The sequence below is a fragment of the Notamacropus eugenii genome, chromosome 1 (genome assembly GCF_028372415.1).
Source record: "Notamacropus eugenii isolate mMacEug1 chromosome 1, mMacEug1.pri_v2, whole genome shotgun sequence".
Classification (NCBI taxonomy): Eukaryota; Metazoa; Chordata; class Mammalia; order Diprotodontia; family Macropodidae; genus Notamacropus; species Notamacropus eugenii.
Window position 1 is genome coordinate 229,150,114 of NC_092872.1, and position 27,730 is coordinate 229,177,843.

The 27,730-nt window shown below is 41.0% G+C and overlaps 1 long non-coding RNA gene and 4 pseudogenes across 1 annotated transcript; 1 reads left to right on the forward strand and 4 right to left on the reverse strand.

Moving 5' to 3' along the window:
• The first annotated feature begins 1,939 nt into the window (after window positions 1-1,939).
• LOC140517111 (uncharacterized) lies at window positions 1,940-8,687 on the forward strand. Its single transcript, XR_011971475.1, has 3 exons — window positions 1,940-2,085; window positions 4,780-4,816; window positions 8,641-8,687. It is a non-coding gene; the product is annotated as an uncharacterized lncRNA (long non-coding RNA).
• Window positions 8,688-15,009: 6,322 nt separating this feature from the next.
• Window positions 15,010-20,727, reverse strand: LOC140513565 (eukaryotic translation initiation factor 2-alpha kinase 1 pseudogene; annotated as a pseudogene).
• A 447-nt stretch (window positions 20,728-21,174) lies between these two features.
• On the reverse strand, window positions 21,175-23,090 carry LOC140513614 (pre-mRNA-splicing factor SLU7 pseudogene; annotated as a pseudogene).
• Window positions 23,091-23,413: 323 nt separating this feature from the next.
• Window positions 23,414-24,294, reverse strand: LOC140517110 (uncharacterized protein NKAPD1 pseudogene; annotated as a pseudogene).
• Window positions 24,295-26,929: 2,635 nt separating this feature from the next.
• On the reverse strand, window positions 26,930-27,674 carry LOC140513674 (uncharacterized; annotated as a pseudogene).
• Window positions 27,675-27,730: the final 56 nt, after the last annotated feature.

The following is a 27,730-nucleotide window of genomic DNA, read 5'->3' on the forward strand; positions in this document are numbered from 1 at the left end:
TCCTTTCTGGGCCTCAGTTTGCTGATCTGTAAAATGAAGGGGTGTACCAGATCACCTCTAAGATCCCTTACTACTCTGAATCCTATGGTCTCCTGTGATCTATGAGTTCTTCTGCTCCACAGATTCCAGATCCCAGCTTCCCTTCCTGGGAATTCTACTTCCTGTCACTACCCAGTCATTCAGTCAGCAAGCACTTATGAAGCACTTACTGAGTGTGTGGCATGTAGTGGACACTGGGGATACTTTGAAAGGCTAAAACACCAGCCCCTAGCCTCAAGGAGTTCACATTCTAATGAGGAGACAGCCCACAAACAATTATGCATATACAAGATCTACATATCCTTGTATAAATGGGAAGTAGAGCCATGAGCAATGGGAAGACAGGGAAAGGTCTCCTGAAGAAGATGAGATTGGAGTTGAGTCCACGGAAGCCATGTAGGGTTGTTCTAGGAATCACTCTGCTTTCTGTACCATCTATTCTAGGGTTGGGGATGGGGGTGGGTGCAGTTGGCTTCCCACCCTCTCTGGCAAGGAGCTCTTCTAGATATTTCTTGCTGTCCCTTTAGCTTCCTAGCTGTCCCTTCTGGATCCTGGGAAAAGGTCAAAGAATCATGGAAGCTAAGACACCTTCAAGTCATCTGGTCAAACGCCAGTCTTACAGATAAACATCCTCTGCACCAGCACCTAACAAATGGTCTGGTTGTCCCTTTACTCTTTTTAAAAATGTTATCTCCTATTTTTGCATCATTTCTCCTCCCCTCCCAAAGAGCCACTCTTTAAAATAAAGAAGAAAAAGAATCAAGATGAAGCAACATAACTGTGTCCCACCCCCATGAACCCCAACTTCTGCACAGAAAGGAGGTGCCTCCTCATGTCTCTGCTTTGGGACCAATCTTAGTCGTTACGATTTCACCACATTCAGTTTAGTGGTTTTTCTTCCTGTTCTTCTTTCTATATTTATTGTGATTGTTGTGTAAAAAAAACATTGTTTTATCAGCTCTTCTTTCATCACATCCTGTAGATGTTCCCATGCTTTCTGGCTCCATCACAGTCATCATTTCTTTTTTTAAAGTTAATTTATGTGTTTTCAGTTTTCAACAGTCACTTCCATAAGTTTTAAGTTTTCTCTCCCTCCCTCCCAAGATGGCATGCAATCTTATATGGGTTCTACACATATATTCTTATTAAACACATTTTCACATTAGTCATGTTGCATAGAGTTAAAATGAATGGTAGAAACCATGAGAAAAAGCAAAGCAAAACATGACACAAGAGACAAGACAAGAGTCTGCTTCATTCTGCATTCCTATTCGATTGTTCTTTCTCTGGATGTGGATGGCATTTGGCATTAACAGTCCTTTGGGAATGTTTTAGGTCCTTGCATTGCTGTGAAAAGCTAAGTGTATCAGAAACAGTGATGAACACTGTGGCTGTTACTGTGTATGATGTTCTCCTGGTTCTGAACTTTTTGGTTGCTACGTCCACCCCCTGAAATGACTTTAAATATAATTTGCACTTAATGTTCTACATAAATGTTGTTGCTTCCTCTAACAAAATTTAGGCTTCTTGAAGGTAGAGACTATTTTGGTTTTAATCTTTGTATTCTGAGGTAAGAGCCTAACAGAATAGGCACTGAATGAATGAATGAATCCATACAGCCTAAAATAGACCTAAGAGGTCTGGGTTTCCAAAAGTATCCACAGTACCTTAAATGTATTTCATTTCTTCATTTCTCACTAGGCTGCATGGGATCAATCTAAACACACACACACACACACACACACACACACACACACACACACTCACATCTCCCCTCTGCCCCCTCCACTGCTAATCATGGTCTTCACTCATTGGAAGGTAATTACCTTGAGGGCAGGGACTTCCTTTTTTTATTGAACGTGCATCCACAGTGCCAGGCACGTAGGAGGCACTTCACAAATGCTTGACGACTGACTGACTATTCTCTGCCTCCCACTGCAGCACAAAGCCAAAGTTCATCGGCTATCTTCATAGCTGTTACAGCTGAATCCGTGTCCCTCATCCTCATCCTCTCAGTCCTCTGCTGCTACTTCAAGAAATGGAAAGGTGACAACTGATTTTTTAGGTCCCCAGAAGGTTTGATGTTGGGGATGAAAGGTTGTGAGTGAGGTAGAGGTGAGAGGGAGAACACAGCACTGCTGAACATGGAGTGACTCCTCTCATCTGGGAAAATCCACTAATTTTTGGGAGATGATTCTGTGCATGTAGGAACTGTGAGGGTTTTCTTCTACTAAGCCAGAGCAGCACCTTCTCTGTTGTTTACAGCTCTGGGGCCCAATTTACTAGCCCAGGTTAGGAATTGGCAGAGAGAGGGTGCCAACCCAGGTTTTCCAAATGTCAAGGACAACTCTCTATCCATTAGACCACCTGGACACCTACCATCTCATTGTGGTGCTGTGGAAGATGCCAGATTTGTAGTCAGAAGACATGGATTTGGAGGGAGGGAGGGAGAAAAATTTGGAACTCAAAATCTTGTAAAAATGAATGCTAAAAATTATGACTACATATAATTGGGGGGAAATAGCATTTAAAAAAAGAAGGCATGGTTTCAAAGTCCAGCTCTGCAACTTGCTATGTGTGTGACCTTGAATAAATGCCTGAATCTCTCTCTGCCTCCATACCCTCATCTGTAAAATGAGGAGACCAAACAACTTTAAAGCTTCCTTCCAGCTGTAAAGCTGTGATAGCCTCTAAGCATCACAGAAGCAGAAGTTCATTGACAACATCCCAGTGAGAGGAGAATTGTGCAAAGATTATCCCCATTTTACAGATGAGAAAAGTGAGGCCCTCTGACAGGCTGCCTTGTCCACAATGGCCTAAATAATAAATGTCCAAGATGGGATTACAGCTTAGGTCATTGGGACTAACAGGTTGTCAGCATTCTAGCTACTCTGTCCCACTGTGTCTAGATAAAGTTACCTAGAACTTATAATGTCAACTTGCAGGGACGCATAGAACATAAAATGGAAGAGTTGGAAACAGTCTACAGATCATCTAGGCAAACTTCCTCATTTTTTTTTTAAAAGGAAGCTAAGGCCCTGTTTACAGCCCTAAAATTCAACCCCAGGTCTTCTGATTCTTGTCTATATTACTCTTTCTTTTCTCCTACATATTAGTTTTCTAAAGGAAGGCAGGTGTCTATGAGGCAGCTGGATAGTACAGTGGATAACCCTCTGAATTCAGAGTCAGGAAGACCTGTGTTTTAACCCAGCATCAGACATTTAGTAGCTGTGTGACCCTGGGCAAGTCACTTAATACTTCCTGCCCTCAGTTTCCTCATCTATAAAGTGAGAATTATAAAAGCACCTACTTCCCAAGGTATGTTGTAAAATCAAATGAGATAATATTTGTAAAGTGCTCTGCAAACCTTAAAATGCTATTATTATGCAGTAGTTGTGGGGAAATCCCACTGTGTTTTATTTCTTAGTTTCCAACCCCCAAGATATATGTAAACCTGTGGAATTGGCATACAAGCATAGTTCTAAAGTAGAAAAGAGTTATGGAGAATAGTGTGGCCTAGGCTGGATGGGAAGGATATATAGTCAGAGAACTCATCCTAGTCCTGGAGGTGGAAGATCACTGGGTGAATGTATGTATAGGAGCCTAGGGGTATATTTGGAATTTTTCTACTACCAGCTAGGGTTGCAGCCTCCCAGGGTCCCTACCCATGATTCTCTTTAGGAGGAGTACTAGAATGCAGGGTGCTCCAAAGCTTGGGCCCAGCCTCTACCATCACACTTTTCCATTCCCCAAAGGGTTCTACAGCAAAGCTGACACTGGCTTGGGCCAAAAACCTAATCTTGTGCCTTTTCCTTTTCTCTGCCCAGGGCCAATCCCATGTTTGGACAGGTTTGTATGTCCTCCCTCTGGATGATGCCCCAGCCAAAACAGAATTTGCTTTCTCCTTCAAGTACCTGACTTCTTTCCAGGAGCAAGTTTCTGCCACTGGGCCTAGATAATTTCCTAATACATTTTTCTAAATCCTTGACCCAAAGCCTCAACACCCCCAGCATGCTCACAAGCTCCTTTATGCTAGGTCCTCAGAAGGCCCAACCCTACCTCACAACGATGCAGATGGGGAATTCCTACCTTCTCATTGTGTCTCCTCATTCTCAAGAAAAGAAACCAAACGTTTCCTTTTCACTTAAGCCATGATGGGAAGTCATCTGTCCCTGCAACAAAAGAGCAAAAAAACAAAACATCCCCAGTTTAAAATATGAAACATTCTTGGATGAGAAGAAATAACAAGTGGTAGTCAAAGAATGATAATGGGCATAAAAAACATGTATTCTAATCCCCCAGTCACTGACTGACTGTGTGGTCTTTACCCTTCTCTGAGTCTGAGTCTCTTCCTCTGTAAAATCAGGATGCTGTCCTCCATAGGACCTTCCAGCTCTGACATTCTATGACCTGTGCTGAAAGTTCCTCCCAACTGTGATAACCTATGTCTGTTTCCTAATCTTTTCTGTTGTGATGATTGTGCCCATGCTATAGAGGAAGAAACTGCAACCTGAGAAATTAAGTGACATGTTCAAGCTACTAGGGCAATTCAGTGGCAGAGTTGGGAATACAACCCAGGTCTCCTCACTCTGGGGCTCTTGTCACTGTACTTTACTGCTTCACAAACCACGAGTTGGTGCAAAAATGCCTTCCCTGGTCCCCACCACCCCCAGAAGTGACAGATCAGGGAAATTAACTTTATTTTGGACTTGGCTGCATCTTCTTTCTTCTTTACTTTAGGTCAGAATCCTCAAAGAAGAATCAACCACAGAGAGAGGTAAGGACTGGACTGGGATGCCCCATGAAAGGCAGGGATGGAGTCAGTCATTAAGCAACTGTTGAGCACCTGCTTTGAACACAATCCTGCACTAAGTATTCTTGGGGGAGAGAAAAGACATAGTCTGTCCCCTCAGGGAGTTTTTAAGTCCAATCAGGAAGAAAAAGAGGAACATACATGAATACTGATCTATGTAAGATTTACAATATTTGTGAAGCAACAGACTTCAGAAGTTAAGGAGTTTAACTCCAGATGAAACTAGGGCCAGGTAAAGTGAAGTCAGGGAAATCTTCCCGGAGGAGGCAGAATATCAGAGAGGAAAAATGCAATTAGTCTGAAGGAACATGTTCCTGGGTCTCCTATAAAGAATGTGTCATAGGCCAATACATCACAGACTAGGCTAATATGTGTATGTGTATATGGACCTCACAGCTAGGAGAAACCTTAGAGCACAGACTATCAGACTAAGAGGGTCCTTAGTGGTCACTCAGTTCAACAGGCTCATTTTTCAGATGAAAGAACTAAGGGCCAGAAGGAGATGACTTGCCCAAGGCTCCACCACCTACTAGATGATTTCTATGGTCCCTTCCAGCCCTACTTCTATGAGTCTGTGATATTACCTGGATACCTAATGAGTTCATGTCCATTCATCCTCCTATCTATATATCTATTTATCTATCTTTATAGATATCTATATAGATTATCTATTGAAATCTATCAATATCCATATCTTTCCCCACAAGTCTGTCTCCAGATGCAGCCATATCCCTTCCCTCAAAAACCCATAACCTCCAGAAAAACCTGAAAATAATAATAGCTCACATTTAAGTATTAATTGATTCTGATCAGTTCTTGATACTACATGACCACTTAGTTATTAAAATGGACTTGACTATTCAGCACTTAGTAACCTCTCATTATATATAGCGATTTTCATGCTGGAAACATCCACTGAATTGGGAGTCAGTAGACCTGGATTTAAATATAAGTTCTCCACTGATTTGGTGTATGACTTTTTTGAAGTCCTTTCCCCTTCATGTGCTTCCACTCATCCAGTCAAATGTCCCCTTTTTACAAAAAAGAAAAAAGCATAAAATATCAGAGCCATAGGTAATCTTGTTGTTTTGTGGATTACTCCTATTAGATTCTTTGTGAACCCATTTGGGGTTTTCTTGGCAAAGAGACTTGGAGTGATTTGCCACTTCATTCTCCAGTTCATTTGACAGATGAGGCAATTGAGGCAGACAGAGTTAAGTGACTTGCTCAGGGTCACACAGCTGGTATCTGAGCTCAGATTTGAATTCAAGTTCATCACTCTATCTACTGTGTCACTTAGTTGCCCTTAGAGGTAACTTTAAAGACCATCTATTCTAACACCTTTTTATTCATTCATTCATTCAATTATCTGTTCATTTACTTATTTATTCTTTTGTTTATTTACCTATCAATTGATTGATTTTTTATTTTTGTAGATGAGGAAATTAGGTCATAGGGAGGGACAGTGATTGCCCAAGTTCATGCTGTGCAGCAGTGGCAGAGCCAGGACTTGAAACCAGATCTCCAGATTACCAATCCACATTTTATTCTACTCTACCAAGGGGCCCATCTTGCTTTCTCCTACCCAGTCTGCCGCCTCTCTTCTTTCTTCCTCCTTCCTCCCCGCCTCTTCTTCCTTCCTCCCTGTTTCATTACTTAATTACAGCTTGTTTCATTATTTCTTGTGCCTCCACTTAGCTCCCTTCAGGGCAGAGTTCAGATGGAAATAGTCAATATCAGCGATCCCAGTTGCATCAATGACCTCAGTTAACACCCAATAGGAATCCACAGGAATCTCATGTTTACCTTTCAATGAGAGCCCTACTCAACAGGACTGATGAGTAAATGCAGCTCAAAGGGTCTGAAAAGTTACCCACCCAGGTCTCTGTATCAATAAAACTCATGGATATCCTGGTCTCTGATCCAGTTCCAGGATAACACCCATGGCTACAGAGAAATCCAGCTCCTTCCACTAAAGTGGAAACTTTCATGTTATTTCAGTGACATTCTCCAATAGCCTTAATAAAGTACTTGGAATATTTTTTGAGGAACCTGGAAAGTTTGGTCATTGGGAATGGCTTTTACACAGTCACTATCATTGGGCTCTGAAAGCCTGGAGCACCACAGATCATAGGATTTAGAGCTGGAAATGATCTTAGATCACCTAATTCCACCATCTCATTTTCTAAAGCCCCAAATTGATGCCAGGAAAGAAAAAATGACTTACTCAAGGTCATACAGGTGGTGGGTGAGTTTTTGTAGTCCTTTATAACCTTAATCTTTCAGTCCATCAAAAGTGACTCTCTGTCTTACATTCCATAGGCCAGCCAAACTACCCTTCTTGTAGCTTTGCTCACATGGGGCTCCATCTGTCTCCATCCCTTAGAACTGACCACCCCACAAGACTGGAATGTACTCTCTCATCATCCTTCACTTTGTAGAAACTTCCTATCTTTAAGAGATTCTGCTCGAGCACCACCTTCTACACTGAGTCTTTCTTGATTCCCCTTGCACTCCCTCTCCTATTACCTTGAATTTATTTTGCATTTATCATGCATATGTGTGGGTGTGATGATATACTGACATGGTGTCTCCTCTAATAGAATGAAAGCTCTTGAGAGCAGGGACTGCTTCCTTTTGGTCTTTATATTCCCCATAATTGGCACAGAGTTTGGCACAATGGGCCAAACTTAACAATCACTTGTTGATTAATTATATGATGCCTCAAAGAGTGAATATTAATTAATTCATCCTTAGTGAATAGTAATTAGTTCACCTTTAGAAGGGGACCATGGGCCCTACCATGGCACTCGTTCCATAGAATTAGAGCCCAGAGAAGTTGTGACTTGTGACCTTGGGCAAAACAGTCCACCTCCATGGGCCTCAATTTCTTCACCTGTAAGAAAAGAGGCTTGAACTATGTGACTTCTGAGACCCTGCCAGCTCAAATTGTTATGATCTGTGATCTTAGGGGATGACTAAGTCACACAAAAAGGTAGAGTCAAGGTCCTGGTCCCAGCCTTCCTAAGGACCAGACAGGAACCTGCCCTAGGGTTTAGCACTTTGACATTGGGTGAAGAAATCCAAAGTAGTTTGTGTCTCCCAGTTAGAGGTAGAAAAGCCTGGGTCCCTAACAGATGGAGGGTGGGGGCAGGGAGGAGAAGAGCAAAGGTCAAGAAGAAATGGTCAAGAAGAAGAAGTTGCAAAGGGAAGACTTGGCAAAAGGAGTGAAGGAGATTCAAGGGATTTCCAGGTCATCTATGATCTTCCCTTGGTGGTAGGAGTGTGGGCTGAGAGACTATTCACGGTTCATAACCTTCCTAGTGTGAATGCCAATGTTGGAGCAACAAGAGTCAGAGAAAGAGAAGGTTTTCCTTTGTGATTCTTCTGAAACTGGGAATTCTTTGACTCTTCTTCCCACCTGGGCCCACAGACTTATAGGACGTAAATCCCAGGATGCCCAGAGCCAGACGAGATCTAACATTGTGGCAAAGTGGAAAGAACACTGACTTTGGAGTCAAGAGACCTGGGTTCAGTCCTACCTTTGATAATCAATATGTATGTGATGTTGGATGAGTCTTTTCAATTTTCTAATTGGAGACCATCTCTTCCAATGTCCTAGGTCATCGAACGAGGCATCCCTGAGAGAAAGGCATCATGCTTTGTTTTTTAATGTACACTTACATCCCTTATCCATGTAGATTTTGGCTTCACCAATAAGATGCACCTAATTCCTCCTCCCTTCTCCCAAACCTCCTTACCAAAGTCTTTTTTCTTTACCATTCCAGTCAACAGAAAACAATGAGATGGTCTACACTGAACTCCAACCCATTGGGAAAAATCATGAATCTGACTATGCCACTCTTCATGTTCAGTAATTGGACCTGGAAGAAAGAGTTCCAAGTAGGATGGATGGAGCAACTTCTATGGAATCCCTAGGACTCCCCAGTACCAGTCAGAAAGAGGGAACGTGGAGATTCTTTCAGGAACCTAAAAATAAATACATGGGGATCAATATGAAATAAGACACTCATTGCAATAGGAGGACCTGTATATGTACCCAGGTCTGCCAATTACTTGGTTATGGAGTATCTCTTCCTTTCTCTGATTCTAATTTCCTTATCTCTGAAATAAGTATAGCAATCCCAAATTTCTTACCTTACAAACCTCAAGTGAGATAATAGAAGCAAAAGCTTTTCTAAGTATAAAATCCTATATAAATATAGGCTTTCCCTTCTGAATAAATGCATTACTGCTGAGCTGGGAGAAGCCCCCCAACTTCCAGCAGCACTGAATTGATACACCACTAATTCAGTTGGGGTGCCAGGTGTCCTCAGATGTTTTTGGCCTTGATATAGAACAGTGGTGTCCCAACTCACCACCGATCCACAGGTAAGAACCTCTACTGCTTGCGTATTCACTTAATTATAAAATTTAACCTTATGTTTGTTTTATTTTCTTCATATTTACTTAGTCACATATTTCAAAATATATTTTTCATATGATTCAGGGCACACTGGGGAGTTGACGCCTCTAACTTCAGATCTTAAAATGACACAAAAAACTCTACAGGAGAAAGAGAAATACTTGGTAGAGATCATCAGAATAGAGACAACAGGGAAATTCTTAGCTCAGTAATGAATTTGTCAATCTAGCCCCAGGTTGAGTTATTGAGGATAAGTGATCCATAGGCCAACAGGGAAGTCCCGAGATAACGTACAAAACTATCAATAATAAAATCCTACATGGCAGCAATTGAATCCTTAACAAGAATCCTAAATATATAAAACACTCCAGGGGCAGCCAAGTATAGTGGATAGAGAGGTTACTTCAGACCTGGAAAATCCTGAGTTCAAGTGCTGTCTCCACCACATATTGCCTCTGTGTCCCTGGCCAGCTCACCTAATTTCAAAGTGCCCTTGGCCATTTCTCTTATCTGCTTCATTTAGCCTGCTCATTTTCATCTGCCTCAGCCAAGGGAATTCCTCACAAGAACAAAAAATCATAAGCCCTGTTAAAAAAGTAAACAAACAGAGTATACAAGAAATGCCTTAGACTGGCACTGGGTTACCTTTCTTATACCCAGGTGGGCCTTTCTAGATGGCATCCACACGGAATGTGAGGGAGTTCAGGGAAGGACTACAAAGCCAGGTCTTTGCTACTGAGGACACTACCTGGTCAGAGCAGCTCTAGGTCAGTAAGCAAGGCCAGGAAGGGGTACCATAGCTCCTCTGGGAGGGAGGAAAAGTAGGAGTAGAAGCATCCAGCCCCTTCTCCCTTCACAAGTTTTGTATAAGAACAGCTGCCTGCTGCTTCCTGTTACATTAGGTTCTGTCACTCTGGTCCACCGTCTTCGCAGACAGATCATGCCATTGAAAGTTCTTCTTATAGACATTGGGTCCGAAGGGAGGGTGACCCCCATTAAATTAGTAAAGGTATCTTCTGCCTCATGGACCCCTGAGGTATCCATGAATAGATTTCAGAGGGGCTGTGAACTTAGATAAGAAGAAAAAAACCCAACCCTACATGTTTATTTTAATATAACTGGTTTCTATAAAGATTCTTTCACCTAGCAGTACCACTACTAGGTCTGTATCCCAAAAGAGATAAAAAACAAAAAAATGAAAAGGGACTATATATACTACAATATTTATAGCAGCTCTTCTAGGGCAAAGAATTAGAATTGAGGGGATGCCCATCAACTGGGTAATGGCTGAAGAAGCTGTAGTATACGATTGTGATGGAATACTGTTTTGTTATAAGAAACGAGCAGGATACTCTCAATTAACTTGGAAAGACTTACATGATCTGATACAAAATGAAATGTACTCTGTACAAAATAACAATATTCGAAGATGGTCAGCTGTTAATGAGTTAGCTCTTCTCAGCAATACAATGATTCAAGATAGCTGTGAATGATTTATGTTGAAAAATGCAATCCATTACCAGAGAAAGAACTGATGGTATCTGCATACAGTTTGAAGTATACTTATTTTTTAACTTTCTTTATTTTTCTTGAGATTTTTTTTGACTGGCTACTTTGGTTATTAAAGAAATAGTTTGCATTACTACACAGGTGTAACCTGTATGGAAATGTTTGCTTTCCCACAGGGGGGTGAGAGGTAGGAAACAAGGAAGGGAGAGAATTTGGAACTCAAAGTTTAAAAAATGAAAGTTAAAAATTGTTTTTACATGTAACCTGGGGGGAAATAAAATGCTAAATAAAAAAGAAAAAATATAACTGGTTTCCTTTGTAACCCTACATATTTTATTTCGAAACCACTATTCTTAGGAAGCCTACATGCCTAAAATAAAATACATGAGTATTATAAAGCAAACTATTATTTTGAGGAGTCCATAGGTTTCTCCAGATTGCCAAAAGTGCCCATAACACAAAAAAAGACTAAGAATCTCTGGACTACAGTCATGAATTGAGATAATCCTGCCCTGTGTTTCTGCTATATGAGCACATATAGACAGAAGGCATGGATGTCAGTTTAATATGAAGGGAGGATATCTAAAAAAATAAAATTAAGTGCTGAAAGAGAGGACTGTACTGAAATAAAGGAAAAGGAAGAGATAAAATGGGGTAAATTATCTCACATAAAAGAGGTAAGGAAAAGCTTTCTTAGTGGAGTGAAAGAAGGAGGAGTGAATCTTACTTTAGCCAGAATTGGCTCAAAGAAGGAATAACATACACTTTCATTTGGGAAGAGAAATCTATCTTACCCTACGGAAAAGTAGGAGGGGAAGGGAATGAGAAAAGAGGGGTAGTGCTAAAAGGGAGGGCATGTTGGAGGAGGGTTAGTCAGAAACAAAATGCTTTTGAGAAGGGAGAGGGTGATAGGAGAGAGAGAAGAGAATAAATTGGGGGGAGAATAGTATGGAGGAAAAAACAGTTAGCACTAGTAACTGTGAAAAGAATTTGAAACAAGTTTCCCTTGTAAAGTCTCATTCGTCAAACATAAAGAGAACTGAGTCAAATATATAAAAATAAGGGCCATTTCCCAATTGATAAATGATCCAAATATAGGAGCGGTCTTCATATACAAAGTAATCAAAGCTACCTATAACCACATGAAAAAACAATGTTCTAATGTAGTACTGATTGGAGAAATACAAATTAAAACTATTCTGAGGTACTACTTCATATCTATTAGATTAGTTAGTAGGACAGAAAAGGAAAATGATCAATATTGGAGAAGACATCGGGAAAAATGATTTAGCTATTCTGTAGAGCAATTTGGAGCTCTGCCCAAAGAGCTATAAAACCATGGGTAGCCTTTGATCTAGCAACAATACTAATAGGTCTGTATCCCAAAAGAAATAAAAAACAAAAAGGGAAAAGGACACATGTACAAAAATATATACGTATATATACATGAATATATAATGTATATATGTATAAAATATCTGTTTTCTGGTGGCAAAGAATTGGAAACTGAGGGGATGCCCATCAATTGGGGAACAATTGAACAAATTATGGTATGTGATTATGACAGAATATTAACTATTGTGCTATAAAAAATGATGAAGAGGATGCTCTCAGAGAAACGTAGAAAGATTACTATGAGCTGATGCAAAGTGTAATATCCTGTGTACAAAGTAATAGTATTTTGTAAAATTATCATCTCTGAATAACTTGGCTATTCTCATCAATATAATGATCCAAGAGAGTTCTGAATGAATTACCATGAAAAATATTATTCATCCTTGGAGAAAAATTGATTGTGTCTGAGGACAGATTGAAGTATACTACTGTTACTTTATTTTCCTTGAGGTTTTATTTGCTATTTTTACATTTTTTGGGTCTATGTTTTCTTTCACAACATGACAATTGTGGAAATGTTTTGAGTAATTGTATATGTATAACATGTTGAGTTGTTTGCCTTCTCAAAAAGGGTGAGGTTGGGAAGGGAGGAAGGGAGAGAATTTGGAGCTCAAAATATTGAAACAAACGATGAAAATTTTTGCACGTAACTGAGGAAAAATGAAATACTAAGAAAAATTTTTAAAAATTTCAGTCTGGTATCTAGGGGTGGGGAACCTTGGGCCCACAAGGTCACATGTGGTCCTCTAGGTCCTCAAGTGTTGCCCCTTGACTGAATCCAAATTTCACAGAACAAATCCCTTTAATGAAAGGATTTGTTCTGTAAAACCTGGACTCAGTGAAAAGGTCTCATCCAAGTACCTAGAAGGCCTCACATGACCTTGCATCTGCAGGTTCTCCACCCTGTCATCCATTTTAGTTTTATGAGTAAATTTATTCTTCAAGCTACAATTTTTCCTCACTATCCTTCTCACTCTATTCACCCCATTTCTTGTCACTCCTCTGCTTTACTTCTTCCCAGTACCTTGCCCTCCTTAACCTACCCATCCCCTTGCAAATCCGTCTCTTATCCTCCCCACACCCTATTCCCTTGTATCTTACTTATTTCTGATTTTAGAAGACATGTCTACAATGATATAGATAGAGTTATCTATTTCTATCCAGCCAGCTAGCCATCCATCCACCCATCCACTCATCCATCTATCCATCTATCTCCCTTTTAACCCATTGCCTATAGGAGTAAGATTCCAGCACTACCTCCCTTCCCCGACTAGTTTCTTCTGTATCAATATTTCCTTTTATGCCTCATTTATATGAGACAACTCTCTTTTTTATCTTTTCTGCACAGTTTATATATATATATATATGTGTGTGTATTATATATATAATATACATATACATATACATATTTATATATATACATATACATATATATATATTTAAGATTCAAGCCATCATACCCAGCTCAGGGTGTATTCACTGAATGAACATTGCATCACTCAAAGTGAGAACCTAAAAAGACCTTAACTTAAGAGGCCCAAGGTCTCTCAATGCATGCTGGGCCATCTCCATTCTCCCTGATCAAAATCAGGCCACTGGACTCAATTGGTTCTGGAGAAGAAAGTGAGGCTTCTGATTTTGCACAGCTCTCCCTCCCTCAAATCAATGTCAATTGCAAGTCATGTCTTCATCTTCCTGGAATCGTGGTCCTCTTTGAGAATGAAGGACAAAGCACACACACAATTTAGCCTTTAAGACTTCATCCCATCCTCACTTGGTCTACAAAATGAAAGTTTCTCAGCCTGAGGTTGCCTCTCAATCCAGCTGCCCCCAGGTACTGTTGTTTTTATATTCTGCAGAGTCAGCCTGGAAGTGTTTTCACTTCACTCAGATTGAATGTCTGTCCCTGGAGGTGGGGATCCTTCTTGGGGACTTCTCAAATTGTCTTAGGAGGGCGACTGTGTTACTCCATATTTATTTCTCCTGCTCTGAGGCAATGCTCTGCATTTTTTGCAGGAAATTTGGAGAGCTGAGACTTTTCTAACCTACTGTACTATTTTCCTAGAATCCTCTCTTTAAGTGATTGTTTCATAAGTATTTACAAGGTGAAGAGATTTTTCTTTGAGCCCACAAATTAAATTTCATGCCTTCCAGTGATTCCATTCCACTGGGGGCAACAAATGGGAGAAGAGGTAGAGTCTTGAGAAAACTTCTACACAAGGGAATACAGAGTACATACTAAACAATTACAAGAAAGAGACTCTGGCTTTTATTCCCCGATCCTAATGTAGGCACATAGTAGTCAATCAACAAGCATTTAAGAGGTTCTGTGTGCCAGGCACTGGGCTGCTTGCTGAATTGTCAGAGAATGACTTTTGCCTGGAAGGAATGATCCCTGTTAATGAAGGAGCTCACCTTTAAGCTAGTGATAGGAATGGAACTTGTAACTTCATTGGCATCAGGAACTCCTGGGTGACCAAGAGCCTCCTATTAATGCAAATTGATATTTCCCTTCCCCTCTCACCCCCAAATTTCCTATTTGTTCAGAGTCCTGAGAAATGACTTGGCCAGGGTCACACAAATAGTCTGTGTCAGAGACCAGGTTTCTCCCTCCCCCCCCCCTTTTTTTTTTTTTTTTTTTTTTTACAGATTTTACACCTTGATTTTAATGCTATTCTCTACATACAGATTAAGAAAATTAAAACCTGTACAGAAAAGGATGGCCCCACTCATACACAAATTTGTAAAACGTATTTGTATTTCAATAGATCCAACAAAATTAACAACAAATACTTCTTAAAAATTTACTGTGTCCATTCTTGAGTACCTAAAGATCAAGGTCAGGCTGGAGAGACCTCACTTTCTTTCACATCTTCCTTTACACCTTTTTCCAGAGAAAGGAGTCTTATAGTTTCCTTGAGTTTTTCAATTTCTTTTTCTTGTTCAACTACTTTCTTCTGTAGAACATAATTCATATTTCCAGAATTTTTAAAGTTCACTTTCCAGTAGCTGTCCAGCAGATGGTTGCTGTGAAGAATTACTCCTCGTTAATTGCTCTATGTACTTGGCTTGTATTGGACATCTTTGGCTAAGTGATTCTGGGATCTGAGCATTTCTTAAGCCTATTAAAACTTGTGCTCTTTCCATTTCTGTTCCAAATGGCTGAAAGAGCTCTAGAAGAATCACGCCCAAACTATACATGTCTGACTTGGCATCATATTCAGATCCTTGCAGTGTTCTGGTGAAGCATACAGACTAGTACCCACTCCTGATGACACATATGTCAGTCTTTTTCCATTTCTACTGGTCTATTCTGTATCTTTCTGAATGATGTCTCTCCAAGCTAGACCAAAATCTCCTATTCTTACCGGATGGTCATGGCCTTGAAGAAAGATATTTCTGGGCTTGAGATCTCTGTGTACCATTCCCATGTTATGTATATAATACACACCTTCCAAAAGCTCTTGAAAAATTTTTGTTGCAACATTGCCCATAACATAAGGACAGGAAGGTTCATCTATGGATGATCCCTTATTTTTATTTCGATCAGTAATCTAGTCCCAAAAAGAGATTTCACATAGTTGCATCTGAATATGGAGTATGAGGTGTACTTCAACTCAGTCTGCCCAAGCAAGGCTAAGTTTTCTTCAGAAGGCTCCTCAGTGGATGTAAAATTCTCCTCCAGGTATGAATTATTCTCTTGCAGTATATGATGCTTAACAAGTGATCTAGAAGATGTATTAACTAAGCAATTTTCTTGTGATTCATATTCATTGGCATCTCTTATGATCAAGTTATTATAGTTTACTAACTTGTTATTCTGATTGTCAACCCAAGTTTCTGCAAAGGGCTTTTCTTTTTCTGAGTCCAAATCAGCAAAAATAATGGATGAGCTACTACTTTCACCTCTTTGAACATGACACTGATCTCTGTCCTCTGTATCATCAGATACCACCTGGAGAGACGGCAACCTGACAACAGGAAGTCTCTTATCTTGTGGTGGAGCTGAATGAACATATTCTATCCAAGCTGTGTGATAGCCTACAATGTTAGGATGTTGCAGACCCACCAGCACCTTAATCTCCCAAAGTACCTTCATACAATCCTTTTTAGTAGCTTTCTTAATCAGAATTTTTTAAATTTAATTTTTAATTTAATTTAATTTAATTTTAATTTTTTAATTGCATAAATTGCCTATCTAATTTGTTTTTGACCTTACATACTTTCCCATACCTGCCCTTTTCTAGGACAGCAATTTCCTCAGACTCATTAAGATAACGAGAAGTCTGTGCTTCAAAGATGACTTCTTTTGCTCTGACTTTATGGACATGAGGGTATCCTTCATGCTGAGCCTCAAGAACTCTCTGCTTAGCTATTCTCATTAATTCAGTAATTGCTTTGTTTTGATGCAGTCTCAAAGAACTAAATTCTTCACTGCAGATGAAGGAAGACAACAGTCCCATTTTGGTAAAAGTCTGACAAAATAATGTGAACACTTGTCTTGAATGATAGGGGTCTGGTTTATGTACATGGCTCAAGTGCTCTAACAAAGCAACATGTTACAGTTGGTTTGCAACTACAGAGGGAAAAGTCAAGTTTGGTAGAGGTCCTCTCACAGCCTGGAGTTCTGAAGGAACATCAGATTTAGTTAATAGACCCTGCTGGCAGGCCCCAGTCTGGCCATCACAAATGCCATTTTCAAAATCTATGTCATCAGTTCCAAAGTGCTCAATCTTTCAATTTGAAAGTGTCAACCTCCACCCTCCGTCATTCATTTCAGGTACCATGCATCAGCTCAACTCAACAAGTTACTTAGAGTTCCCCCAGTTCAAAGAGGTCATCTCTTTAAGGCCCTTCCTCTCCTCCCCACCCCCACCCCAAACTACACATCATCTTACAGCTGCAGAGACTGAGGACCTGAGAGGGGAAGGGATTCACCTTAGGGAACACAATAAGGAAACTGAAGCCCTGGCATCTTCTGTCCTATCTTCTGATGTCATTTGAGTTCAGGAAGTGGAATCACTTTCAAGTTTTGATTTTGAAAAAAAACTACAGTGACCAAACTGGCTTCTGGTCAAGGCATCCCCTTTCATAGCCATTCAAATGCCTTTTTGTCTTTATCCACATCTTCAGAATGTGTTTCCTGAATTATCCATTTGCCTGCCTGTCTCATTTCCTACCTTGAAACCTAAGCTCTTTGAATGAAATTGTAGTTTTAATGTCTGAGACTCTGTCAGCATCTAGCAGAGCCTTGCATGAGATAGAGATGAATAAATGTCTGTAGCTGTTTGTTGAAGGTTCTGAATGCGTGTCTTTGTGAAGGACAATTTTGTAATATCATGTGACACTGAACTCCTCAGATCCCCTACCTGACTCAGAGACACACTGGACCTGTGGCAGTGGAAAGAGAGCTGGATATAGTGTCAGGAAGACCCTGGTTCTTACTAGCTGTGTGACCATGGGCAAGTTATTGAACTCCTCTGAGCCTCATTTTCCCCATCTGTAAATGTTGGGATGAATAATCCCTGAGAGAAGGCATGTGGCATAGTGGGTAGAGAGCCAGCTTCTGAATTAGGAAGACCCTGCTTCAAGTCCTGTTTCAACAATTTAATGCCTGTGTGACCTTGGCTAAGCCACTGATGTTTTCTGTGATCCAGGCCTCTTTTTAAGAATCTCTGTTGCAGAGAAGGTGTGCATCTGCTTGGACAGAAGGAAGTTCTTCAGTCTGAGCCCCCAAACCTGAAGAGATCACAGGTTGTCTTTATCAAAACCCAGTAGTGTCTAATACATCACAAGGTGGTTGTGAGAACCCACGAGAAAAAGTGGGTAAAGTGTTTGACAGACTTTAACTTGTTTTATATGTTTTTATCATTGTTTTTCTTCATGAGTTTCTCAAGATCAGACACTGCTATTCTGAGGAAGCATGGAGCAACAAGCTGAGGGAACCTTCTTTATGGAAATCACTTTCCCCTCCTTCGCTCCTTGCTATTGAACACATGAAATTTTAGCTTTCTCAATTTGACTTCCTAAATATCTCTTATGATGTGCTGGGTTATGGGGAAATACAGATGAATACAATGGGTCCCTCTAAGCTATTAAAGGTTAATTTGGGAATTTCTCTTTCGCAAGATACTGAGCTATTAAGAAAGCAAATAATTAAAAACACATAAATGCAAGGTCCTTGGTCCCTGGGATTACATTGGTGTAGAAATCTAGCAAGAAAAATTCTCTAAACCAAAGTTAATAAAACTTCATTCTGATAGCTATCACTTATATAAGTTAAGGTTTGCATTTGATTATCATGACGACCCTGGAGCTACATGTCATAATTTTCTTCATTTTAGAAGAGGAAACTGAAGCAGATAGAGGTTAAATCATTCATCCACATTCCCATAGCTAGAAGTGTCTCAGGTGTGTCGGTAACCCAAGTTCACAATCTTACCTGCAAGCCACCTCCATGGCTCCCTAGATGAAAGTTTGTGAGGTAAAAAGTTCATTAGGTGAAACTGCCTGAGACTCTGAGTGAAGTGAAAGTGGAGGTGAAATTTCTTGTGGCTTAGATGGCTTCCTGACAGAGCTGCTCCTTGGCCTAGAGTGTGTTGATTTCGTGGAGTGTGCCTGGAGGTGTCTACAATTCACTCAGACCAAACCTCAGATCCTGAAGATCCTGGCTTTTCTGAGATCCTCTCACATTTTCTTAGGAGGACAACTGCTTTATGCCCCTTTATTTTTGCTGCTCTACAATCATTTTGTGGTGATTTTCTGTCTGTTTGTGAAGGAAATAGCTGGAAAATTCTGACCCACTCCACTATTTTTCCAGAATGCATTCCTCTTAATAAATGCTTGTTGATTTAAACTGGAGATTGATTGAAATGGAAAGATCCAGCCCTAGCAAGGTTGTTTCAAGGAATTTTGAGTGTCTACCCTGGAGATGAGAAGACTTGGGGGAGAGATAGCAAAAGAGCTGGCTTCAGATACTGGAAGGGCAGTCATCCATTAGAATGGGCTCTCCTCTGCTTGGCCACAAGAGAAAGGACATCATATATGTTGACCCGAGTTGTTAAGTTGTAAACATGTTAGTGCTTTGTTCATGGTAGGTCCTCCATGATTATCCATCAGTTCAGTATTACTACATTGTCCTTAAGAAACATAGATGACTCTGGCCATTTACCAAGATATTATCTGTCACCAGAGGGTACAGTTTCAGGGGGGTTGGTTTAGACTTCATTCCTTTATTTTCAGTGTCCTCCCTTCAGGAGAGTGGGATCATCTCCTCTGAAAAGTTGTTGCAGAGAGCTCTACCTATTGGTCAAGGAATGGTCAGAATTCAGGATTTCTGACTGCAATTATAAGGCTACTACCACAAAGGTTAAAACCATTCACCTCAGGATCATGGTTTGATCACCTTATTCACGTGAAAAATGACAGAAAAGAAATACATCTGGGGCCTTGAAATCCAGACTCACCCAGAAAATTCCAAGTTCTGCCCACCTGTGACCAGCCAGAATAACACTTATAAGCCAAGGGAGAGAAATCCCTTTGATATTCATTCCTCACTCTAAGTCTGAGAGAAAAATCTTTTAGGATGACAAGAAGACAGTCAAGTTAAGGCAACAAAATTTATTAGTAGGCTATTATATCATTTTATAAGGACTTATAGATAGGAACAAAGGAAAAAACAGAGATGACAATCCTAGCTCCATCCAGCTCAGCTTGCTTTTATAGGTCACAAGGACAGTTGCCTCTCAATCAGGTAAAGCTCCTTGTGACTTCTCACCTTAGACTGGGGACTCCCCTGATCTAGAATCTAACAGTCTTCCCCCACATACAATTCTTGCTTTTATGAAATGCAATACAACAGGGAATCCTTTAGGTACATTGTCAAAGCAAGGTGAAGGATCGTATTAGAGTGCCTTTCATGTCAAGGTGTCCACATTCCTCAAATAACCCAAGATAACATTCCGCACATTACTAACAATTTGTCATTTAACATAGGCAATCAGACATCTAGAAACCTGAAACTCTTGGATCTGGTATTTGGTATGTCAGTCAGACCTCTGAGAATGTCAATCTGGGGAACAGGCAGCTGTCCTTGGGGGGCAGCCAGATCTCCAGATCTTCATGGGGGGCAATGAGATGTGTCTGGGGGTCAGAAGATGTCCCTTGTGGTCAGCCAGGTTTCCCATAGGGTCAGTCAGATTGCCCCATCGGGCAGGAAGATGTCCCTGGGGGAATAAGGTCCCGGGGCGGGGGTAGGGGGGAGGGGACAGTTAGGTGTCTATCAGGAAGAAGCAATGTAGATTCAAGTCCAGCAGTCCTCATGAATACATCCATGAAATTCAGTTCTTGTTGGTTCAGAGCAGAGTACAATTCATATTACTGTTATCTACCCCCTCCCCCTCCACCAATCATGGTGGTAGTTTTGGGTCTTGAAGCTCCTGACTGATGTGGAGATAAGGTCAGCAGTTATACCTGAAAGGTAGGGACCTGAGACAACAAGGGCTGCAGGTCTGATGGCTGGTGGGGGTGAGGCTGTTGGAGGCATGGCTGCTGCAGATGTTAACTCTGAAAAATAAAATAAAACACAAATACCAAAGAGCTCATAAAGATTATGGGCAAAAAGCCTTTTTTTTTTTTCTGTTGGAGGATGGAAACTACGCACGAGATCCTGATTCTCCTCTAAGACTGAGAAGACCCAAGGCAGCCAGGCTAAGCCTTGATACATATAGTTGTGGCTGGACAGAGAGTCAGGCGATGGAGTACAGCAGCAACAATGAGACAAGTTTGCCTAGGGACAAAAACTCTATTCACAGCAGGGTTTCATGACAGGAATGTGGTTGCTGCAGGTGTTTGTTTTTGCTTGTTTATTTTATGAAGGACGTCCAGAAATTTATGTCGACACCAAGAAAAACAAACGAGGATTTTTCAATCTTTGTTTACCAAGAGATATATATAAACAAGTTGAATGTCCTGAATCTGCTTCGAAGTCATATCATTGATGTCCAAGGAAAGAAATCATGGGGTCATCTGGCCTCTGGTGTTACATCCTTATACCTCCATTTCCTCTCCTGTAGGCTCGAGGGCTTCATGCATATATTGTAGGGCCTCTTCCTCTCATCTGTTTGCATGATCTCCTTGACATGTACAAGGTGAATCTCCTCTTCATTTAATGTCTTTTTCAATTTTTCATGTTTCTCCTTTTCGTCACCCTCCCTGTCTGAACAACTCTACTGGGATTTCCCTTTTGCTCTCCTCCCCTTTCAGTTTCTCTTGGTGAGGCTCCATTAGACTTTTTGTTCTGCTTGCTTGCTCTTTTCCCATGGCATCATCAGGAATAGATTCCTCTCCCTTGGTGATTTCCTTCCCCATTTTCTAGTACAGTAAGAAAACCTGACAAAGGATGGCCAGCACTTGTACCCTGATCTACATTCTGTCCAATAGGATTCCCAGATATGTATCTGATTGTTGATATTGACAACCTTCTCATACTTAGAGAAGGCCATAGCTCATTCTTGTCCCTTGATGATTGTTCCATGTCTTAAATATTCCACATAGTCTTCTATTTGAGCTAATAGTAATTGAGATGAGAGAGCATCCAGGTGTTCTTCACCTCCATACTTGTCTAGGATGCTTTCTTTCTGTTGTTCTTTGAAATCTGCTTTCTTGACTTTAAATGATTTAGATAGCAACTCCACTTTTGTTGGATCTGCTTGGAGATTAACTTTAGACCCTTTGTCATAAGCCTCCCAGGCCAACACCTGTGTTTGTGCCATTGAAATTGTATCTCCAGTGTATGGACTGCAGTTGTCTCCTGAATACCTAACTTCATCAGGATTCTTTCCTGAATAGGCATAGGGATTCTCTCGCATTGCTCTGGTTTGGGGATCATAGGAGGCAGAATTGGGATCTATATTTCACAAGTATTTATCAATGACTTCTAGAATCCTGAGGTTGCAGACTGAAATGCATCTTTTAGAGTAAAAACTTTGTCTATGCATATCAATGCCATCTACATACTTATCTTCAGCCTCATTTTCCCTGTTATGGTCTCTTTCCATCTGAGAATTTGGTTCTTCTCCCCACTGATGTTTGGAGGAGTTCACTTGTTCCATTGACTTTCCTGAGACTAATTCTTTCAGTAGCTTCTGAGTTTTGAGTGTGCATTTAGCCAGTCCATTTAACCTTGGCATATTCTTCCACAATCTTTCTATATTCCTCTGACTTGTAGCTGTTCCACTGATACCTTTTACCACCATTGTCAAACATAAGCTAAGGTTCAGTATGTCCATCTGGGGCTATTTTGGTTCCTGTGAACTTGATACCAACGTGTCTAGATCTCTCAAAGCAGTCTTTTTTTGGAGTCCATCATAGCTCCACAACTATTAGATGCTTTTTTGCAGTATTTTGTAGTTGCCATATTCTCTTGCATGCCCCTCTTTTGGCATTCTACAGATGAACTACACAGTTTTTGTTTCTTAGGCTGGGGTCTCGGATACTTTAGTGTGGGTATTTTTGTTGGGTCTATGTCCCATGGCACAAAGGAGATGTGAGGAATATGAGAATTGACAGTTTTTCCTTCTTCACCAACTTCAGTTGGTGGATTACCCAGCTTTCCCTATTCTCCTGACTCTTTCTCCAGTCTTCCCTTGTCATTTTCCTTGGTTGTTCCAAACCCAAGTCACTTGATCCCCCGGGGGTGCCAGAGTTTACTGCTTCTGCAACAGCAGCCAAATTGGTCCTGTCACTGAGAGGCGCCCCTGTGACTGGGCAAGGGAAGATCCTAGAAGAATGAGCCATCATCTGATCCAGACAGAGACACACATTTATGGTAGCAGAGCCTTGTTTACTGAAGTGTTTGTCCAAGCTTAGGGACAACGTAGGCTGGCTGAGCTGGGAGTGAGTGCACATTTTGATGCCAGGGACACATACTCCAGTTAGGCTGGATCTTAAGCAGGTTCCAGCCCAACCATGGAGTACCACAGCCTCCCTTTAACCTAAGCCCAGTTTCTTTGCCCTTTTTTCTCTTCAAGAAACCTTCATCACAAAAACTAACAACAGCATCCCCACTAGCAATAAAAGGGGATCAAGTTTAACAGGCTCAAATAGGATTCAGATGGCACAAGGCAGCTCTCACCACTTGCGCCACTTGTTCTACCAAGAGAGGGTCCCTGCCACCCCCATCGAGTCTAAGAGGTCACCTGGGAAACCTGGAGGGTGAAGCCTCCCTCCATTTAATCCTCCTCAGAGCTCTCACCTGTCTTTTCATCAGAGGCCACCTTCCAGTTCTTCCGCTTGCTGGCCCTCTCTTGAACCTCACTCTTCCTCTTTGTTGGGATGATTTGATCCTTCTGATCCCTTTTCCTTTTGGTTTTCTTGGGATCTTTTTGCTTACTTTCCCCAGAACTACTAGATGCTGAATCATCTGGGTGAGAAGAATCACTTTCTGACTCTGAGAAAGAAGCAGGTTTTTTGGGAGCCTTTTCCCTTGATTTTTTCTTTTGCTTATGTGATTGTTTCTCCTTCCTAGCACTGGAAACCTGAGTTTCTCCTGAGTATTCGCTTGAGGAACCTGCAGCTCTGTCTGTGGCTTCCTTTTTGCTTTTCTTTTGTTTTTTGTGTGACCTGTTTTTTTGCTTTTTTTGTGAGATTTCTTTGACTTCTTACGTTTATGGGATTCATGAGTAGATGGCTTATCCTGGGGAGGTGTATTTCTTCCATTAATAGCATCTTGCTGATCACTGTCTGTCTCAAATTCCTTGGGATATAGTTCTTTATATCCATTGTGACCCCATCTGTCTGGCATATTGGCCTCGTAATTATATAGCTTTCGGTTCCAGGATGGAGCCCTAAGCAAATCGTCTTCCAATGTCCTGGGAATTTCTTGCTTTGTCCTCCAGTAAACTCGATGACTTTCTTCATCGAAACCCTCACTTCGCATTCGTCCTGAGCTCCTGGGAAATATTCTCCTCTGTGTTCCCCCATAAGCATCTTCCATCTGTTTCTCCAGTTCTCTTGTCTTCCACATATCTGTCTCTTCCTGAATCTTATTGTGAGCATCTGTGTGCCGAATGACATTTCTCAGAAGGACTTTCCCCAGAGGGATCCGGGACATTCTTTGACAGTGACCTCTGGCATCTGGGGGCAGACAGGGTTGGGGAGAGCCTTGGGCCACCTTCTAGTCCTCCACAGAAGTCACCCTTATAATCTCTTTAAAAAAAATATTCTGAAGCTTCACTCCTTCATTCATGCATTTATTGCCTAGGAGGAGACACTGAACTCAACACTAAGGAGAGATAGCTCCCTCCTCCAAAAATCCCTACTCCTTTAACCAGTTCGTTCCCTTAGGAGTTTGCCTTCCCTCCCTATATAGGAATAGTACTCCCCACAAAGGACTAGGTCATGAAAGGTGAGGTCTGTCATCTAAGTACTCTGACAAAATAGCTGTGAACTCGGACTTGAATTGGAACCCCTCCTACCAAACCCAGTGATTGAAACAATAATTTGCTAGAAGGAAAGTTGACCTTGGCCAACAGAACCTAAAGAAGACTGGTAACTGGAAGACCATGAGAGGCTAAAACTATAAAGTGCAGAGAAGGTGCTAACTCATCTTAGAAGTTAGAAAAAACTTCATCATATGGGAAACCCTAGATCAGTGAATTCATCCCTAGATTTTTTTTTTAAATTTTATTAACTAATTTATCCTCAATTTGCAATTTTCACTTCTATAAAAATTTTGAGTTTTAAATTTTCTCTGTTTCCCTCTCCTCCTCCCCTTGAAGATGGTGTGCAACCTGATACAGGCTCTGCATATAAATTCTTATTAAATATGTTTTCACATTGGTCATATTGTTTAGAAGAATTAGCATGAATGTGAGGAATCATAAGAAAGAAAAAACAAACCAAACCAAAAAGGGGAGCAAATAATATGCTTTGACCTGCAGACTACATAATTCTTTTTCTGCCCTCTCTACGATTCTGAAGTTTCATTTTGAAAGGCTGGCAGCTGAAGGAAGAGGTCTGGTGTGGGGAAAAGACAAGGTTTCCTTCAGCTTCGATGCCACCCGCTCCTAAGTGGATGACCGCGAGAAGCACCCTCTCTCCTGAAATTCCTCTTCTCTTTGCATTTACCTCCATCTAACCCCTAAGAGAATGGGAGTAACTGTGGTCGTGCTCCCAATTCGATAGAATACACAGCACTTACATGACTGGTTCATTGATGTGATTTGGTTTTGGTTTGGGGGTTTTTGGTAACATACTAAAGATTTTGAACTTAAATGTAAAATGAGGGAAAAAATATCACCATATAGACAGCAGACTGTCTCTCAAAATATCTCTCAAAACATCAGCCTGATTTTACCTGAGGTCAGCTAGATGTCCCTTGGGGGAATAAGGTACCCGGAGGAGGGGCGGTTAGAGTTCTATCAGGAAGAAGCAATGTAGATCCAAGCACAGTAGTTCTCTTGGATAAAGGCATGCAATGCAGCTCTGGGTGGTTTAAAATGATGTTTCCATGGCAATATGAGGAATGGGTCTGGGGGCAGCAGTGGCTGGTGTGTCATCACATGGACATGCCTGCTGTTCCAGTGGGGTAGTGAGTAACGTAGGAGGAAGTTAGGCTACTGAGAGTTGGAGGGGGAGGCAGTGGCTAGGTAGGGGCAGTGGGTCTGCTGTTCAGGGAGGTCTGTGAGTGGGTCTGTGGCCCTATGGTGTGGTAAGCCAGATTATGTGGTTAAATTAGGACATCCATGCATTCAGTGAAACTCATGAGCAAATTAAAATATTGGGGCTGGGGGCAGCTTCATTAGGATTCCATCACCTATCCCAGAATAGGGGATCTTTTCTAAATAATTGATAAAAACACTCAACTATTCTTGGCTAAATACTGTCTGTTTCTCCTTGAGGCAAGAGTTTGTTTTAGGACAAAAGGAAAGAAAAGTTTTGGGGAGTGACAGGAGCATTTCCTCCCCTGATGAAAACAAGGATTTCTTTTTAAGCTATTAAAATCTTTACTGAAAACAAGATTTTCTCATGCACTAATTTTACCAGGAAAAAATAAAGCAACTAGAAACATTTGCTAATGTCACACTGGTTTATTAAGAGATCAATAGAGTATGTAGAAGAGAGATTCAATCAATTCCAGATCTCAGATGTCATTATCAAATGAAGAAGTATTGACCCCCAGAAAAGGGGTATTTTAGAATACTAAATGCAGGAAGTCTTAAGAGCATGGCAAGAAAATCCTGACCAAGCTAAAGACAGATTGGCTTCAGTTTCCTTATCTGTAGAAAGGCATAGGAATAGTTGATCTCTAAAGTTGTTTCCATTTTTTCATCTATTGCAATCTTCTGACCAAGCTCCTTAACCTGTTCCTCCAGGCCCTAACCATTTTTAATTTAAGTGCTATCCCTGATTATAGACTATCCAGGCAGTTTTCCTTGGTAATTTCTTGAAAGATGTTGGGGGTGGGGGAGAAAGCCAGTAGGGTCAAGCGACTTGCCCAGAGACACACAGCTAGTGTCAAGTGTCTGAGGCAAAATTTGAACTCAAGTCCTCTTGAGTCCTGGGCTAATGCTCTATCCACTATGTCACCAATCTGCCCCTCCTTTTTTTAAAAACAACATCTGAGACTTTATTTACAGAAACAATAACAGCTTAGCTCAGGTGAGTTACTTTTTTCAAATGAGTCTTCATTTCTAGGTTGACAGAAATTGGGCACACTGGACATGGAATGACAGTCTATCCCAGTCTTACTTGGACCTTTCTTTGTGCCTCTTCTTAGACCTGGCTCCAGAATGCTCTTCATGGTGTTTCAAGCTTTGGCTTCTGTCCCAATGTCTGAGCTTTTCCTTCCTTCTTTTTCCTTCTTGCTAGAGATCTTTCAGACTTCTTGATTCATGGCTAATCCTTCCTTGAAAGCCTCCTTTGTGGTCTCTGCTTTCTCAAGTGGACCTCGGGGAAGTGCAGGGGAGCCATAGAAGTATTTATGACTTTGTTGACACTCTGAACTGAAGCCCTTCTCAAGGCTTAGAGTGGCAGATTTCCCAAAGGCAACACCTTCCTTTCCCTTTCTGGTCTAGTGCTGAGATGCTATGGATGATAATGCAGACATTTCCTGCTTTTCCACAGTCTCTCTAACATCTTTTTTTTTTCTTCCTTTCCCTCCCATTTTTAAAATATTTTTTCATAGGCATGGCATCTTCTGGAGGATTCAGATGAACTAGGAGGTGGGATTTTTACCCCACAGTCCTTCCCCAGGAGCATTCTGGTTGCATCATCCAGATTCCTGGAATCCTTGGGGGCCTATAATTAGCCATATGGTCCATTTATATAGTTCTTCCTTTTATCTTGATCCTATTAAAATTGTCAGTCACCACAATTGTGCTTCTCTGATCCTCAAAGCAAGGAAATCAATCCTTTGGATTTACCAGTGTTCTTATCTAGTACAAGAGCTTTGCTGGGATAAGTGTGGTAGGGACATCTCTGCATACTCATCATCCAGATCTACCACATAGGACATTCGACCTGGCAGAAACAACTCATTTATTTCA